Genomic DNA, 16,688 nt, shown 5'->3' with positions numbered 1-16,688 from the left:
GTTTTCCTCAGCTATAAGAATCTTCCTGCTCTGAGCCTCTGGAGGTGTCTCTATATACATTTCCAAATTGCCTTAGCTCTTTCTGTATCCTCTCTTCAGCTAGGTCTGAAGCCCTAAGAGGGCACAGAGTGAGCATCTCATTCAGTTTCTGTAATGGCAAAAAGCAGCAGGTGCGGTATGAATGTGTCTGCCTCACCCCTGAAGGTGCTCAGGCAAGTGCCTGTTACCCCGAAGGCAGGACTTCCCGCTTACACCGCTCATTTTTTAGGCAGGCGCCGGACACGGTTAGGTTACACAGCCAGGGGAGTCGGGACATTCCAGTCAGTCGCTAGGGTATCCTTACCCGCCCCCTCTGCCCAGTTCCAAATGGGGTGTGTGTAAGAAGGATGTGGGGGCCGGGTAGCCCCAATAGCTCCTCCTCCAGGTTCACCCAGCGGATCTTCGAGTCCCAGGAGGTTTCCTTCCAGTCCAAGGGCCTCAAGTAACTCCAAGCGGCGGTGCGGTAGAGATGGGGCCCTCTGCCATGGTTGCGCCTCCCACTCACAGCTAGTTTAATTAATTTATTTCTATTTTTTGGAGGGAGGGGGCGTTCAATGAAGGGGAAGAGGTGGAGCAAGGGGAGGAGGCGGGCCCAAGATGACTGACGCGAGCACCGGGGAGCCAATGGCCCGTAGGGGGCGTTCCCCCCCATTCAGGACTCCTCGCCTGGCTCGGAAGGTATGTTAAACAGCTGCTTTTAATTTGGTCTCCCCAATCTCGGGCGTTTGGGGGGCTAGTTTGCCGGCCGGTCCCTTTGACCAGTCAGCCATGGTGCAGGCGCCGCGGGCCCTGGGACGGAGCTAGGGGAGGCTTGAAGTCCGGCGGCCGAGGGAGGCGAGGGGCAGGCCAGGAAGGAGAGCTCTTGGCGCCGCCCGCTCACCAGTGTGTGTTTCCAAGCCGGGCCGGATCCGCGGGGAGGGGGTCGGCCCGACCCGGGGTCGCCAGTGTACCGGCCGTGCTGCCTAGTTTATTTCACCGAGCGGTCGGTTTCGGTAGGTTTCGGTGGTGGGCTGGGTAAGGGGCCGGCAGAAGGAGATCCCTCGCGCTCCTGGAATGCCTTAAAAAATTATTGTAAAGAAGAAAAATGGGGAGATTTCGTACACCGACTGGAACCGGGCCCGAGCTGCGGCGCGCGGGCTCGGCAGGGGGCGGCGGCCTGAGCTTAGCCGGCCGGGCCCACCAAACCGCCCGGAGTTGGTCGAGAGCTGGAGTTAGCGAGCGAGCCCAGGCCCGCAGCTTTCCCCGCTAACCACGCTGGGCGAGGGCGGCAGCCGCCCAAGGGTTTTGTTTCTGTCCGCAAACTTGTCGAAGGGGGCGGTGGGCGCGCTCAGAAGAGGCGCGGGCTCCTTGGGCCCGCGGTTGTTATGGACTCTGGGGGCGGGGGCAACGCCGGACTTGCGGGAGGGGCGGTCGGGGGCGGGGGAGGCCACCGGAAAGAGCCCCAGCGCCTCGGCAGTATACCCATGCGCCGGTCTGGGCTCTCCGAACTCCCGGGCCGTGGCAGGAGAGCCAGCGTTCGGCGCCGGAACCCGGCCCGGGGGTGTGGAAAACCTCCAGGAACTCGGCGGCTTCGACCCGCAGCCCCAGCTGATCCCTTTGCAAACATGGAGCTGCCTCCTTCCCCGCCCACCCCAAGGCGGCGACGGCGGCTCCTTTCCCCTCCCCCTGCCGTGCTGCTCGCCCGCGGAAGGGGCGGGGGCGGGGGCACCGGCGAGTGAGCGCGCCCACGAGGGGGTAGCCTGAAAGAGGCAGTGAAGGTCGGAAACTGGGCAAACAGTCTCCACGCTCGGATCGGGAAAAGGAAATGCATCAGCGGGCGGGAGGGGCGCGGGGGGCGCGCCTGTCAGCCGGGATGGCGGCCGCGGGCTGGGGGGCGGGGCGCCGGCGCGAACCGCGGAGGTTGGGCGGGGCGACGCCAGGAGAGGAGGCGCAGGGGCCCGGCCCTTGGAGCGCCAGAATACCCCTGCTTCCACTCCTTGGCCTAGCCTGTTTACTATACTCCGGCGACGGCTTGTGCAACCGGCCTGGAGGCGAGCTGAGGGGCGGGGCCTTCCCTTCTCTCCTCCACCCGTCTCGGGCTTCTTCAGAGGGCCCGCCTTCTCTTGTTTTCCACTGGCTGGGCGAGGCTCCCTTTTTTCCTGCTCGGTTGTTGATTGGATGACAGTCTTCCCAGCTCCGCCTATCGGAGGCCGGGCTGGAGTTTAAGTTGCTAGGATTTTTTTCCGTAAAGGGCGGAGGGAGGATTCCGGCGGCTTACGTGAGGCGCAAGGGTCCGCCCCTACTTCTGATTGGTGGGGTGGATAGTCCCGCCCCCTACGGGGGAGCGAGCTTGGAGGGGGAAGTCCACCCCTGTTCCCCGCCCCCTCCCCTAGCGTGTGTGTGCGCGCTCAGCACATGTGTAAGGCGCGCCTTGCTCCTTCGAACAGTCCTCCCGCCCGGAAGTCCCGGGCTTGGAGCCCTTGGCAAGGGGGGCGGGGAGAGCCGAGAAGGCACACGACGTTTCCTCCAAGGCTCGAGATCTGGTAGCCTTCGTTTTGAAGTTAGGGGCTGACGGTGTAGGGTGGCTTTGGGGGGCTTTGCTCTCGCGGTTCTGCAAGGGTTGGGAGGAGGGGGTGTGGTCTGTCCTTCCTCGCCAAGTACAAAAGTTTTGACCCTGCATCCTAGCTTTTCTCGCGACTCAACTACCCGGAGACTGCCGTAAACCTAAGCTTCAGAACGCTGCGGACGCTGCCAGTGTGTTTTCTTTCCCGTACAAGGCAGCCGCTGTCCTTACTAAGCTTTATCAAAACCTCTGAGCAACCTAGGATTGCCGTGGATGCCTTAGGCAATATCCAGTGCAGCTCATCCCCTGCTGACAGAGAAGTCGAGGGCGGCCCAATTCTGCTAGAGTTCCAAATGGTTCTTGATGTCCAGGTGGGAACGCCGTGTGGCACCCAGTGCAAGGAGCGGAGGAAGGCCCAGTTCTGCATATTTGCCGCTTCTTCGTAACCGCCTAGAGGTTTGGCCTGGGGGTCTCGTTTGTTTGGTCCGTGTGACTTATTTTTTGAGCTCCGTCCTGGGGCAGGGTTTGGCTCCCGGGGAGATTGTTCCCATCTGTCGGCTATTGATGAAGTTCACAGTTCGCTGCCTTGTCCTTCCGGTTTGGAGTCTGGCCCACCTGTTGCCAGCGCTCATTTTTTGTGGTCTTCGGCGGATTACGGAAGACGGACCAGGACCTGGGAGTGAGCTACCTGGGGCCTGCCTCTTGGATACGGACTCCGCTCTCTTAGGGGAGTATCCTTTATGCGGAAGAGAGCGGGAAAACTCTAGTCCCGCCCCCTCCTCTCCTGGCGCTCCGTGAGCGCCCCCCAAAGCAAGGCCAGCGTCAGTTCACCCTATTTAGTGAATAAATAAAAGCCACCTAGATATCGCTAGCACCTCGTCTGTGTTCAAGGCCATATTACCTACACAGAGAGGGCCTAGGAACTGTCATTAACACTCGCTGACCAAGGAGGAGGGAACAGCTGTTCTTATTCCGTTTCCAACTCTGGAACTTTTATCATTTCTCTGAAGTGTGGTGAAAGATTCATTTATGCCATGGCCTGTTTGGTCTCCTTTCTCAGTTCGTCGAGTCCAGATCTACCCTGGAGATCGCAACTGCCGTACTCTTCACGCTCCGCCTTTCAGAGGCTTGCCAGGGCGTTGGCTGTTAGGGCCCTGCCCTCATTTTGGTTATCTCCGCCCTCTTAGGACTGCATATTCAGGTTTAGGGAGTGTCGGTGTTAAAAGTATGCAGCCACCCCTAGCTGCGGGCTGAACAACCGCTGGAGCTATTCCTCGACTTTGATCTACAGCCCTTAGTTCTGTATTCTACTTACTGAAAGGAGCTGTCGGCTGCTCCGCATATTTGTGTCTACAAGGAGGCAGTCTGCAGAAATGTAAATTGTAGAGAACTGAATGGGAAGGATGAGATTCTCTTTCTCTTTGTAAGGGGGTCCTCCACGGTGGCAATGCTGCTGCCTCTCCCTTTCAGATCCCAAGGCATCGGATTCCCGCTGCTGCGCTCCGCATCACCTCCTGTTACAGGCCCTGGAACTCTCTGCGCTTCAGTCTCTAGTGTAAACATTCCACAAAAGGACTGCTAAGGTTCAGCCTCCTGGCGCAGGGCGGAGTCAGCTGCTTCCTAGACGGGCATTCTGACCAATAGAGGCTCCTACCGGCGCCGAGATAGCCAGTCTGATGGTTGGAGGCGGGGCCTGGCCCGGCAGTGCGGTAGGAGGAGCCTGCTCACGGACATTTTACCCCACATCGGTTACTTACCTTCCTGGGGCAGCCGGAGAGCTAGGGGTAGCCTTCCAATGCGGTGACCGGCGAGGGCGGGAGCGGAGTTTTTGGGCCTGTAGCTGAGACGGCACGGGGCGGGACATGTAGAGTTCTCCAATGAGCTGCGAAGAGCTTCCCTGCTTCCTCCAATAGTATTGTGGCTTGGGGGTGGGATTCAGCAATTCGTCTCCAATAGGCGGGGTTGAGTTAGGGAAGCTCCCCGCCAATAGGGGCGTGGAGAAGGTGAGCGGCTCCCCCCCTCTCCCCTCCCAGCCGGGGGGGAAGGGGCGGGCATCAGCAGGCAGAGCACAGCGATTGGCTGTATCTTTGACGGGCGGATAATACGGCCTGTGCGGAGCGAAGTTGAGTCTTCCCTCTGCGGGGCGGGCCGGGCGAGTGGGCGGGATTTCCCGGGTAACAGAGAAGCGGCCGCGGCGGTAGAGGCGGCGGAGACGGTTTCTCCATCTTCCCCCCCTCCCCTTCCCCCCTCGGAGTTTCCCTCCCTCCCTCCCTCCCTCCTTCCCAGTCTGGGCACTGGGGCCTGTGACCGCTCCGTTAGCGGAGGGGCGGCTGCCAGTCCGCTTTGGCGGGCCTGTGCCCCGCGCGGTTCTTGGGGCCTCCCTGCCCCAGAGGCTCACGCCGAGAGGGACACGCAGTGAGGAGCGGCCGAAGCAGCTTTGCGGTGAGAGCACGCTGGGCTGGGGTCGGGGCGGGGAGCCTAGTGGCGGGTAACGCCGGAGCGAGGGTGTGTATTTGGGGGGGGGGGCTGACCTCCTCGGCTTCCCGTAGAGCAGGAGGGCGGGAGGCGTGTGGATGTGTGAGGGGGGTGGGGGGCGGAGCGGGGTAGCTCTCGGTGCGGGAGGGGGAGGAGAGCGTAGTCCCGGTGCGCGCGGAGGGGGCGGGCTCTCGCGCCGCCGCTCAGGGGCGGGGCCGGCGCGCGCGTGCGATTGTGGAGAAAGGGGCGGGGCTGGGCCCTATGCTGAGTCTTCTTTGCCGCCGACCACCCCTCCAGTCCTCCCTGGTTGGGCGGGGCCTCGGCTGGGCGGCCTAGCACTGGCCTGCTGGGGTTGGGGGACGGGCTGGGGGTCTCCCGCCTGTGGCTTCGGGGCGCGGCAGGGAGGGGGCGTGAAATCTGCCTTCCTCCGCCTTCCTGGGATCCGGTTGGCCGGAGGGGCCGTACGGAGCGGTAGTGCCACTCCCCCTGACCGTCCTCCCCCTTTCCCGGGTTTCCGCCTCCTTGGCAAGCGAGGCGGGGCTCGGGAAAGCCCGCTGTCCTGTCTGGCTGAGAGTCGCGGCGCCTAGATCTGCCCCGCCCTACGTCTCCATAGGGTGGGAGGAGCCCCCAGACTGCGAACTGTGGAGGTGTCAGGACTTTCTCTTGTGGCTCGGCCAAGCCTTTTGCCTGGGGCCCGGGAGTCAGGTGCCAGAGCTGTTTGTTGTCCCTGCTTTACTCGGTGCAGCATGGATGGCACTGTGCAGCCTGGAGAACGGGAGCGTGGTCCACTTCACGGCCCTCTTGGTTGCAGTTCTTGGGCCGAGGTGCTCAAGGTCCTTTCGTTGCAGTCTGCGGTCGAGGGCTGCTCCTACTGAGACCGTGCTTCCGCAGCGGTGCTGGTTGGGGGGAGGGGCGGAGAGTCATCAGAGACTAGAAATGTGGCCGGGGACAACCTTTCCTGGAGTTCCCTTGATGTTGGGTTGCCGAGGCTGTATGGGGCGGGGCTTTCTCTAAGCCAATGGGATGGTGGGTAGGTAGTTAGACTTGGCCTGTTTCTTTGCCTTAGAACTTCAAATACAGTTAGCCAAGGAAAGGCTGAGAAAGCGTCTCTTCACAAGACTAAGATTTAGAAAAGGAAGTGTTGGATTTCCATTTTACTAAATGATTTTTATAAAAGGTGATAATAAAAACCTGAGACTTTGAATAAAATATTCCAGTTTCTCCAGCTCCTGCATTTTTTGAATGCCCTAATTGTACAGGTGGTCTGCTACCTAATTTCACAAATAAGTAAGTTGCAGTTTAGGTAACTTTAGGTGTTCTTGAAAAGTCTGGTTTTATGTAATTCTGTTAGAATAGCTAGACCACTTTCTATTTATATTTATAAAGCATAATGTTCTTGCCCTATTTTATTAGAGAAGGGTGAATTTGAGGCTAGTGTATTGAGCCTTGTGTATGTGACTTACTGTTGCCCTGCAGTCTGTATTTGGAAATTGCCTTGGGACATTTCAAGGTTAATGAACCACTTTAACTGAGGATTTTGCTCAGAGTTGAGACATTCTTTTTTTAAAAATTTATTTTAATTGGAGGCTAATTACTGTACAGTATTGTAGTGGGTTTTGCCATACATTGATATGAACCAGCCGTGGGTATACATGTGTCCCCCATCCTGAACCCCCCTCCCACATCCCTCCCCATCCCATCTCTCAGGGTCATCCCAGTGCACCGGCCCTGAGCGCCTGAGTCATTCTCTTTTCTTAAGAGAAATTACTTTTGTTTTCGATATTTTTCATGAGAAAATAAACATGGGACAAATATGTTTATTTATTCCTTAATATCTTATCAAGCCCTCTGGCTAATTAGCTGAACTGAAGTTCAATTCTGGATTTGTGCTTTGCTCATTTGGGACTGAGAGCTTGGTGTTACTCATGTGAAGAGACTGTCCCACCTTCTTAGCTAAAGAAGTAGCAGTGGCAACAATAACTTTAATTTGGTTAGTGGTGACTGTAGTAGAACTGGTGTGGAGACAGGAAACCTGGGTATTTTTCCCTGTTTCTATAAACTGATAAAGTTGGTGAAAATAGTGGAGAATTTCCATTGAGGAAAGTTAGCACATAATTCCCACTATTTGTAATGCTGTGTGCTGGGAAACACGGAAGACCTAATTCATGCCCTTGAAGACTGTGTGGTCTTTTGGTGAGCCAGGGTCAGAAGTCCTGCGTAGACTTTAAGAATTCAAGTAAGAGCTTAAATAATGCTGTATTAAGAAAGTTAATATCAAATATCAGTATCATATACTATAGTTTTGTCAAGACCCTAGATAGATTTGCATTTTGTAATTAAGGTTTCACCTAAAGAGTCAAAATTGGAAGGGAATATGTAGTAATTTCATAAGATTCCTGGCAATACATAGTCCTGTTTACATCTTCCGTGCAAACAGACAAAATGCTGAAGAGCTTTGCCAGGCAGATGTTAATGGCTGTGAATTTTAGTTGGAATTAAAAGATTGTATCCGTGGCATTCAGTAATCTAGTGCAGTGCTTTCAAAGGCTTTCTTACTCTTCTGGATAACTCTATCAATCAAGAATTTGTTAAGCTTTATTTTCTGTAGAGTCTTATAAAGATGATGTTAAATGCTTGTTCAAACTACACTTTGTCTCTCTTCTTGAGTAATAATAAGAACTTAACATTTACTGAGCCCTTTACTATGCCCCAGGCACTGACTTAAGTATTATACATTTATTAATGTTTAATGCTCACTACAGCTCTGTGTAGTAGGTACTATGAAATCCATTTTAAAGATGAGGAAACAGTGGGAGAGAGAAGTTAGACATATGGTAAATGGCTAATCCAGAATCTGAACCCAGGCATTCTGGTTATAGAATCCAGGCTCTTAATGCCACACTCCAGCTGCCTCTGGTCTAAGGATAGTAAATGAAGAAGGAGTAGTGTGGAGGTGTGTTTTTTTTTTTTTTCTAGTTGTAGTAAAACATATAAAACTAACAATTTTATCTATTTTTAAATGTGTGATTCAGTGACATTAAGTGCATACACATTGTTGTGCAATCATCACCTCCATCCACATTTCATCTATCCATATGATAGATGTTTGGTTGTTTCCACTTCTTGTCTAACTGGAATGGTATCTATTCCACTTCTTGTCTATGCTGCTGTGAACATGGATGGATAAATATCTCTTCAAGTACCTACTTCGTATTCTTCTAGGTATATACGCGGAAGTGGAATTGCTAAGACATGATAATTTTATGTTTAATTTTTGGAAGAAGCACCAATGTGCTTTTGAAGTCACATTTGAGGGGGAAGATTGAGCTTCAGATTCTGAAGGTAAAATGAGTCAACATGCATTGTTGACCACCTTTTTTAAGTTGAGGTATAGTTGATGTACAGTATTATATAAATTTCAGGTGTACAACACAATGATTCACAATTTTTTTAAGGTTATTGAGCATCTTCTTAAATAGCTCTGGAATGACACAGGAAGAGTCTTTGTCCCTGAAAAGTTTACATTCTTATAAGGAAAGGTAGATATACATACAATGGGATTTTTACTGCACGCCAGTATAGGTTGAATGTGTAAGAGTCAAGTACCGAGAGCTGTAAGGAATTCAGGGGAGAGCCCAGCTTTTGGTGGGAAGAGGAAGAAGGGACACTGAATAAGAAATAGGAGGGAGGAGTCTGAAATCAGAGCCAGTTTAAGGGAGTTGTTAGACATCTCTCAGAATAACCCAGAGAATGCTTTGGAGTATTAGAAAGGGTGGCATTGTATTGAAAATGGCACATGGATTGTCTGTCTTCCAGAGTTTGTGAATCCTTTTCTCCTCAGTTGGCAGATGTGATTGCTTAAGAAGGTAGTTAAGAAGCACAGGGAAGAAATTATGAACTTGGGGTAACTTTTTGTTACTCTGTTAAGATCAAGATATTTTATTAATATGGTCAAATGTTACTTCCTAATACTTCTTTCCCTCCACCTACCTTCCTGTTTCTGTTACTTTAGTAAGTGAGTGGTCAAAGTAATATCTTAGGATTTTAGTATTTTTCTTGTACAGTTTAAATAATTAATTCCTGGTTTTTGTTTTTTGTTGAGATTAAGGTCAATAATGAGATGCATCCAGCAACATACTTGGGTGGTCTGAGTTCTGAATATTTCAAGGAGTTTTGCTTTTCTGACAGACATCTTTTTAAATTTGAATTTTAATTGTCTTTATACAATTATCTGTCCAGTTGTCTTTTAACAACACATTAAAAACCTTTAACTTCTCTTCAGTTATGTAATTTTCTCTTGGGGTCTGTTTCTTCAAAAGGCAAGCCCTTCTCCCCCAAAGTCCCAAAAGATTTGCCCAGTGGGATTTGTTGTCAGATATAACCACATGCAGATTTTTTTTGTCCTTGTGTATTTGCAGGACAGCAATCTGATACTGATTTTCCTCAGGGAGAGGTGCACCAGCAGCTCACAGTTTGTCTAGATTGGGACTGTATTTTCTCCATAGCTTCAGTGTCTAGGGGAGTCCTGGCATACAATAGGTCATAGATCAGTAGTTTACAAACTGAACTCTAATGACATTTTATAGTTTGATAATTAGAGGACATCCTGGAGTATGAAGTCAAGTGGGCCTTAGGAAGCACTACTATGAACAAAGCTAGTGGAGGTGATGGAGTTCCAGCTGAGCTATTTCAAATCATAAAAATGATGCTGTTAAAGTGAGATGGTTGCATGACATCCCTGACTCGATGGACATGAGTTTGAGTAAGCTTTGGGAGTTGGTGATGGATAGGGAAGCCTGGCATACTGCAGTCCGTGGGGTTGCAAAGATTTGGATACAACTGAGTGACTGAACTGAACTGAAAGTGCTGCACTCAATATGTCAATAAATTTGGAAAACTCAGCAGTGGCCACAGGACTGGAAAATGTCAGTTTTCATTCCAGTCCCAAAGAATGTTCAAACTACTGCACAGTTGAGCACATTTCACATGCTAGCAAGGTAATGCTCAAAATACTTCAAGTTAGACTTCAACTGTACATGAACCAGGAAGTTCCAGGTGTACAGGCTGGGTTTAGAAAAGACAGGGGAACTGGAGATCAAATTGCCAACATCTGTTGGATCATAGAGAAAGCTAGGGAATTCCAAACAAACATCTACTGCTTCATTGACTATGCTAAAGCCTTTGACTGGATCACAATAAACTGTGAAAAGTTCTTTTTTTTTTTTTTTTTTTTGTGGAAAATTCTTAAAGAGATGGGAATACCAGACCATCTTACCTTCCTCGTGAGAAACTTGTATTCAGGTCAGGAAGCAACGGTTAGAACCACACATGGAACAATGAACCAGTTCAAAATTCTCAAAGGAGCACATCAAGGTTGTGTATTATCACCCTGCTTATTTAACTTGTATGCAGAGTATATCATGCAAGATACCAGACTGGAACACAGTCTGGAATCAAGATTGCTGGGGGAAATATCAATAACCTCAGGTATGCAGAAGACACCACCCTTATGGCAGAAAGCAAAGAGAAACTAAAGAGCCTCTTGATGAGGGTGAAAGAGGAGAGTGAAAAAGCTGGCTTAAAACTCAACATTCAAAAAATTAAGATTGTGGCATCCAGTCCCATCACTTCATGGCAAATAGATGGGGAGGAAAATGGAAATAGAGGCAGATTTATTTTCTTGGGCTCCAAAATCACTATGGATGGTGACTGCGGCCATGAAATTAAAAGACACTTGCTCCTTGGAAGAAAAGCTCTGACAAACCTAGACAGTGTATTAAAAAGCAGTGACGTCACTTTGCTGACAAAGGTCCATCTAGTCAAAGCTGTGATTTTTCCAGTATTCATGTACAGATGTGAGAGCTGGACCATAAAGAAGGCTGAGCACCAAAGGATTGATCCTTTCGAATTGTGGTGCTAGAGAAGACTGAGAATCCCTTGGTTTGCAAAGAGATCAAACCAGTCAATCCTAAAGGAAATCAACCCTGAATATTCATTGAAAGAACTGAAGCTGAAGCTTCAGTGCTTTGGCCACCTGATGCAAAGTGCCGAGTCACTGGAAAAAAACCTGATGCTGGGAAAGATAGAGGGCAAGAGAAGAAGGGGGTGACAGAGGATGAGATGGTTGGATGGCATCACTGACTTAATGGACATGAGTTTGAGTAGACTCTGGGAGATAGTGGAAGACAGAAAACCCTAGCGTGCTGTGATCCATTGGATTGCAAAGAGTAAGCCACAGCTTAGCGACTAAACTAGAGGATACCTCTATTTAGTTGGCAGTTGGCTTCAAAATTAGTTAGGCTTTTATTGGTAGGAATTTCTAACTGATCCATCTCCTTTTTGCTCCTCCCTTTTGCTTCTGTTTTCCTCACCCACTCTTTTGTGTGAGTGCCTGCATGTTAGTTGGATTTACCGGCATCATGGTGCCGAATGTTTCCTCAGTCCTGTTGATATCCTCCAGGGCTAGGCTTGCTGACTTGCAGGCTGTTGAAGGATATACAGAGACACATTATTTTCAGCTTATTTTCAGCTCTGAAATACAAGTATTTTTGTTTGTTTGTTTGTTTCGGTAAGTTTGGAATTCAGAGGCACAACTTCCAAATTTTGGTAAGTTTGGAATTTGGTAATAAGGAATTCAGAGGCACAACCTGATCTAAGCTGTCCCACTTGGTGCAGAAATGTGAATGTGCTTGATTATGGAGAGCTACACTATGAACCATATGCCTTTCCAAAATCTAAGCAATACTGATAACTCAAATTTCTATCACTGGAAACCTCTCCTCTCTACTGTAGAGGAACAAATCCAGTTGCCCACTTCATACTTCCTCTTGGATAGCTAACAGGCATTTTTGACTTCTTTCTTATTCACAGCAAATAAATACTGTTGGCTCTATATTCAAAAAACTATCCAGAATTTGACCACTTAATTCCACCCTCTACCCCCAGCTACAGCAGTGAATGTCACTAACATCTCTCTTTCTAGCTTGGATTATTTCAGTAGCCCCTTAACTGTTCTCTCTGTTTTGTTACTGCCACTCTTCAGTCTGTTCTTAACATAGCAACCCAAGTGATTCTCTGCTTAAAACCCTCCAATGCCTTCCCATTTCAGTCTGAGTTTTTATTATGACCTATGAGAACAAACATGTACTCTCTACCTATTACCCCCCAACTCCATCACCTTTCTGACTTCATTTCCTATTAGTCTGTCTTTCCTCCATTCTGCTTCAAGTGCGTGGCTTTTTCCCTTCTCTTGGAAAATGCCAAGCACATATGTACATCAGAGTGCATTGCTGTCCCCTCTGCCTGTAATGCTGCTTCTACTGATCCTCACATGGCCAGCCCCTTACTTAATTAACTTCATTTCATAAGTTACCTTATTAGTGAGATATTCTTTGGTCATTATTACCTAAAATTTCAAAAATTCTCCTCTGCTTTTTCTTCTTAGCATGTGTCACTGTCTAATATTTTGAACACTGTTTATTATCTTGTTTATTTCTCCCACTAAAATGTAAACTTCTGGGACTTACTTCCCTGGTGGTCCAGTGCAGGGGGTCTGGGTTTGATCCCTTGTCAGGTAACTGTATCACGCGTGCCGCAGTGGATAGTTCGCATGCCACAACTAAGAATCCTGGCTGCTTCAAGTTAGACCTGATGCAGGCAAGTAAATAAATAAATACATTTTTTTAAACATGTAAACTTCCTGAGGAAGGAAAAGTTTGTTTTATTTTGTTTACATCTATATTCCTGGCTCCCAGAACAATGCCCGACACATAGTATGTGCTTACTAAATATTAGAGGATGCATACATGCGTGAATGAATGATTTGGTTTCCATCACAGCAAAACACTATCCTAAGCACAGTGGAGGATACAAAGATGTTTAAAGGTTTGTGTGCCCATGTCTGTGTGGGGGCAGAAATATAGCTAATAAAATAGAGGGAATATGAGGTGAGTGGCACATCTGTCATCCACAGAACCACCTTGCGTTCTGTTCTTTATAAGACTTTCTTTACTAAAGCTGCAGCTAACATAACTTCTGTTAAACTTAATCTGTAGTTTTACACTTGCCAGTTAATTTATAGAAAGCTTGTCACACAAAGTAAATGTTAATGTCCTTAAGAAGAGGGATACACAGTGATTTCCTGTTTTTAAATTCCTCTACTGTTAATATTTAATTTTTTAAACTTTTCATTTTGAAATAATTTTATGCTTAAAAAACTTGAGAACGTAATACAAAGAATTGCCATATAACCTTCACCCAGATCTCCCAAATGCATCTTACATAAAACTACAATACAGTGATCAAATCAGAAAGTGAATATTGATACAGTTGTTAGTATCTTTTGAATTGAACTAAGTAGTTTCTTGTCCATTTTTTGTCTATAACATCAGTGTTAGTTAGACCCAATTTTAGTTTTTGAATTTCTTTTTTGAGCAGTACTAACTACCTGTGAAGATTTATATTTCATGACTTTATTCTTTATTAGAGGTCTTCAAAAGAATGGAAATTTACTTATTTTCTTTTTAATGAATAAACTGGTTCTAGCTTTTACCATTTATACATCTGACCTACATTGTAGGATCTTGATGATCTTAGTCATCCTATGTCTTGAAGCATTTTGGTCTTTCATCATCTTAGGAATTACTTTATTATTACTGATCAATTATTCCCAACCTAGATAGCGTATTAAAAAGCAGAGACATTACTTTGCCAGCAAAGGTCCGTCTAGTCAAGGCTGTGGTTTTTCCAGTGGTCATGTATGGATGTGAGAGTTGGACTGTGAAGAAAGCTGAGCGCCGAAGAATTGATGCTTTTGAACTATGGTGTTGGAGAAGACTCTTGAGAGTCCCTTGGACTGCAAGGAGATCCAACCAGTCCAGCCTATAGGAGATCAGTCCTGGGTGTTTGTTGAAAGGACTGATATTGAAGCTGAAACTCCAGTACTTTGGCCACCTCATGTGAAGAGTTGACTCATTGGAAAAGACCCTGATGCTGGGAGGGATTGGGGGCAGGAGGAGAAGGGGATGACAGAGGATGAGATGGTTGGATGGCATCACCGACTTGATGGACATGAGTTTGAGTAAGCTCCGGGAGTTGGTGATGGACAGGGAGCCCTGGCATGCTGCGATTCATGGGGTTGCAAAGAGTTGGACACAACTGAGCGAGTGAACTGAACTGATGCTAAAAAAAACCCTGAAATAATAAGTGGAAGAATGATGAATTGCCTAGAAGGATGTGTTGTGTGCATGCGTGCCTACTCAGTTGTATCCAACTCTTTGCAACCCCATGTACTTCAGCCCACAAGGCTCCTCTGTCCATGGGATTTCCCAGGCAAGAATACTGGAGTTGGTTGCCACTTCCTACTCCAGGGGATCTTCCCTGATCCAGAGATAGAATCTGTATTTCTTTCATCTCCTGCATTGCAAGTGGATTCTTTACCACTATACCACCTAGGAAACCCTAGAAGGGTGATGCAATAGTAAATTTTTAAGTCATCATTTCTTCGGTTTTCTTACTGCTTTGCCCAAAGCATTACAGCATCTTTCAAAAATGTATAAAAGAAGTTGGGGGAAAAAAAAGAAAAAAGAAGTTGGGGGATGCCATCTGAAACATTATGTAAGATGTTACCAATTGAGTTATGAGTGAAGAGTAGATGACAGTTCTTTATGCTACTATTTTTATAGTTTTTTATAAGCTTTCATTCAACATATTTCATAACCTGTAATCTTTTATTTTCCTCCAGTAATGGCAAAGAGGAAAACTAACAGAGGAAGACATTTCACAGTTGTCAGAGGAACTATTAGATGAAAGTAATGGGCGTCCCTGGTGGCTTGGCGGTAAAGAATCCACCTGCCAATGCAGGAGATGTGGGTTCAATCCCTGTGTCGGGAAGATCCCCTGGAAAAGGAAATGGCAACTCCAGTATTCTTGCCTGGAAAATTCCATGGACAGAGGAGCCTGGCGGGCCGCAGTCCATGGGGTCGCAAAAGAATTGAACATGACTTAGTGAATAAACAATAACAATGCAACAGATAGCAACACTCTTGGCTGTGATGGTGATGGTAGAACTGATTGCATAAGACAAGCTGATGACTTTGAGGCTTTAGATGATAATATCCTAGATGAATTTTCTCAAACTGAAGAATTTATGAGTGGACAATATATTTCTGAGGGTAGGATGCTGGCTGGAATATGATGTCCTCATCCAGGACTCATTCAACTAGAAGAACTTAGGAATGCAGCATTTTCAACAAGAGTGTAAACCATTACAATTTGCTAAAAGGATGTAAAATGGTATTCTGCTAAAACTTACTTGACACAGTTTGTAAATGGACAGATGCCCAAAGTTGTGTTTGATGATGTGAGGGCAAAAACCAATAAAAACCCCAAAGTAATAAGCTAGAACTTTACTTGAGATAAGTCTGTGCATGACAGTTGATGACTAGTCAGTTGCATTTTAAAGGATATTGCTTATTTTGGTTATATGTATCTTCAAAGTCAGGGAGATGTGGAATAAAAATTTGGATTTGCAGCTTAAATTCTCACTAAAATTTCTAATAAAGATGTTTCTAGCTCAAATGTTTAATGATAAGTTTTTCTGGCATACTGGGGTTAAAGGTGAATCACGTGTTGTAAAGAAAGCAGCGTTACCATCTGCACATACAAGATGATTATCCTGAATCACCTTTTTAAAAATTGTTGTCATACTGTAGTATGACATAACTTCATCAAAGCTCACAAAAGGTATATATCAAATGGGATTGTCATTATATTAATCCAGGTTTCTCAGCCTTGGCCCTATTAGTATTTTGGACTGAAGCATTCTCTGTTGTGGGGGACTGTCCTGTACACTGCAGTGAGTGTGGTAACATCCCCGGTCTCCATTCATGAGATGCCAGTAGCACCCCTCTTCTGGAATTGTGACAACAGAAAATGTCTTCTAACATTGCCAGATGCACCCTGGAGGGGGGCAAAATCTCCCCAGGTTGGAGGACTGCCTCTTCGGAAAAATATGAAACTACTTTTGAGGGGAGGCTTGGGTATCATATCTTGTGGTATTTTGAGGAAAATGGGTTGTTAATTTTGTTGAGCAATTATTCTAGGTAATGTGGGAAATCTAAATGGATTGACTTTTTCATTCTGGAAACATTTTTCTTTTTTTTCACTTTCTAGCAGATTTAAATCCAGAAGTGGATTTTTGGACAGATTTTGAAGTAGACTGTGACAGGAGTTTTACAGGGTTGAAGTAATTATAGTCACTTGTGCTTTGACAAAAATTTCTTTACTTTTGAAGAGAAGCTTTCCATTTTTTCAAGAGTATTCATTGAAATAAAACTGACCAGGACACATTTTATGTGATTTCACGTGATGTAGTAAGAGAGAATAATTTCAGATTTTTCTTTTACTACATAAATAAAAGATCTTTAAAGTGTGCCTAATTCAAGATAATACCAACACAAAAGCAAGAGGCACTAAAGGGTCAGCCATAAGTTAAATGCATTTCATAAAGAAAGTTGTGTGTTAAAACCCTCCATAATAAGGTGGTATGTTTCATGCACACTATTACTTTGAGCTTATCTTGACTGAAAAAATTCTATTGTTTCCATTTAAGCCAATGTGTGAAATTTAATCT

General features: G+C 47.0%; 1 protein-coding gene across 3 annotated transcripts in view; it reads left to right on the top strand.

Moving 5' to 3' along the window:
* The first annotated feature begins 610 nt into the window (after positions 1 to 610).
* SIN3A (SIN3 transcription regulator family member A) overlaps positions 611 to 16,688 on the top strand; it is a 65,800-nt gene continuing 49,722 nt past the window's right edge. Inside the window, exon 1 of one of the 3 annotated variants that reach the window (XM_043490330.1) lies at positions 611 to 717. The gene's annotated coding sequence lies outside the window, so the exon portion shown is untranslated. Of the gene's footprint in view, positions 718 to 853; positions 1,032 to 4,755; positions 5,024 to 16,688 lie in introns of those variants that run through there. The other 2 variants (XM_043490329.1, XM_043490328.1) reach the window with 2 other exon arrangements.

This window comes from Cervus canadensis, chromosome 17, assembly GCF_019320065.1.
Source record: "Cervus canadensis isolate Bull #8, Minnesota chromosome 17, ASM1932006v1, whole genome shotgun sequence".
Lineage (NCBI taxonomy): Eukaryota > Metazoa > Chordata > Mammalia > Artiodactyla > Cervidae > Cervus > Cervus canadensis.
Note: the sequence above shows the minus strand (reverse complement) of the source record. Positions and strands in the feature narration are given on the sequence as shown.